The sequence below is a fragment of the Sapajus apella genome, unplaced genomic scaffold (assembly GCF_009761245.1).
Source record: "Sapajus apella isolate SASKATOON/1434 unplaced genomic scaffold, GSC_monkey_1.0 scaffold216, whole genome shotgun sequence".
Classification (NCBI taxonomy): domain Eukaryota; kingdom Metazoa; phylum Chordata; class Mammalia; order Primates; family Cebidae; genus Sapajus; species Sapajus apella.
The window spans coordinates 762,887-765,280 of NW_022437156.1; positions in this window are offsets into that span (position 1 = coordinate 762,887).

Consider the following 2,394-nt stretch of genomic DNA (forward strand, 5'->3'; position numbering starts at 1 on the left):
AAAAAAAAAAAAAAAAAAAAAAAGTCATCTTTTAAAATTTTTATGGTTTCACATGTTAGATTTAAGTCTTTGATCGATCTTGAGTTGATTTTTGGATAGGGTGAGAGATGAGGATCCAGTTTTATTCTATATGTGGCCTGCCAATCAACCCAGTACCATTTGTTCAATAGGGTGTCGTTTCCCCAGTTTATGTTTTTGTTTTCTTTGTCGAAAATCAGTTGATCATAAGTACTTGGCTTTATTTCTGGGTTCTCTATTCTATTCCATTGGTCTATATGCCTATTTTTTTTTTTTTTGAGACAAAATCTCCCTCTGTTGCTCAGGCTGGAGTGCAGTGGTGTGGTCTCAGCTCACTGCTGTCACCGCCTCCTAGATTCAAGCGATTTTCCTGCCTCAGCCTCCTGAGTAGCTGGGACTACAGGCGTGCACCACGACACCTGGCTAATTTTTGCATTTTTCGTAGAGACAGGGTTTCACCATGTTGGCCAAGATGGTCTCCATTACCTGATCCTGTGATCCACCCATCTCAGCCTCCCAAAGTGCTGGGATTACAGGTGTGAGCCACCGAGCCTGGCCTATATGCCTATTTTTAAACCAGTACCATGTGGTTTTAGTGACTGTGGCCCTATAGCATAGTTTGTAGTCGGGTAATGTAATGGCTCCAGATTTGTTCTTTTTGGTTAGTCTTACTTTGGCTATGCAGTGTCTTTTTTGGTTCCATATGAATTTTAGGATTGCTTTTTCTAGTTCTGTGAAGAATGATGGTGGCATTTTGATGAAAATTGCACTGAATTTGTAGAGTGCTTTTGGCAGTATGGTCATTTTCACAATATTGATTCTACCCATCCACGAGCATGGACTGTGTTTCCATTTGTCTATGTCATCTATGATTACTTTCAGCAGTGTTTTGTATTTTGCCTTATAGAGGTCTTTTACCTACTTGGCTAGGTATATTCCTAAGTCTTTTAATTTTGTTGCAGCTAAAGTAAAAGTGGCTGAGTTCTTGATTTGATTCTCAGCTTGGTGGCTGTTGGTGCATATCAGAGCTACTGATTTGTGTATATTAATTTTGTATCCTCAAACTTTGCTGAATTCGTTCACCAGTTCTAGGAGCTTTTTGGATGAGTCCTCAGGGTTTTCTAGGCATACAATCATGTCAGCAGCAAACAACGACAGCGTGACTTCCTCATTACCAATTTTGATGCCCTTATTTCTTTCTCTAGTCTGATTGCTCTGGCTAGGGCTTCCAGTACTACGTTGAATAGAAGTGGTGAAAGTAGGAATCCTTGACTTGTCCCAGTTCTCAGTGGGAATGGTTTCAACTTTTCCTTATTTAGTATAATATTGGCCATGGGTTTGTCAGAGATGCCTTTTATTTCCTTAAGGTATGTTGCTTCTATGCTGATTTTGCTGAGAGTTTTAATCATAAGGGATACTGGATTTTGTGAAATGATTTTTCTGCATGTATTGAGATGATCATGTGATTTTTGTTTTAAATTTTGTTTATGTGGTGTATTACATTTATTGACTTGCCTATGTTAAGCCAACCCTGTATCTCTGGTAGGAAGCCCACTTGATCGTGGTGGATTATTGTTTTGATACGCTGTTGGATTCTGTTAGCTAGTATTTTTTGAGGATTTTTGCATCTATGTTCATTTGGGATTTTGGCATGTAGTTTTGTTTCTTTGTGATGTCCTTTCCTGGTTTTGGTATTAGGGTGATACTGGCTTCACAGAATGATTTAGACAGGACTCCCTTTCTCTGCCTTTTAGAATAGTGTCAGTTGGATTGGTACTATTTATTTGAATGTCTGGTAGAATTCTGCTGTGAATCCATCTGGCCCTTGGCTTTTGTAGTTGTTGTTGGTAAATTTTAATATTACCATTTCAATCTCACTGCTTGTTATTGGTCTGTTCAGGGTTTCCATTTCTTCAGAGTTTAATCTAGGAGGGTTTGTATATTTCCAGGAATTTATCCATGTTCTCTAGGTTTTCTAGTTTATGTGCATAAAGGTGTTCGTAGTAGCCTTGAATGATCTTTGTATTTCTGTAGTATTGGTTTTAATATCTCCCATTTTGTTTCTTTTCTTTTTTTTTTTTCCAAGCCAAACTGTATCCAGCTTTATTAAAGACACTTTCCATAAACAATCATGGTATTTCAGGCAGGACATGGGCAGACAATCATTAACAGTATACAACAACTTTCAAACTCCCTTCTTTGATGGACTACCAAAAATCAGAAAGCCACTATAAAACCCAATGAAGTCTTCATCTGATGCTCTGAACAGGGAAAGTTTAGAGCGAGGGTTGACATTTCACATTTAGCATGTTGTTTAACAACTTTTCACGAGCCGACCCTGACTTTCAGGAAGTGAAATGAAAATGGCAGAATAAT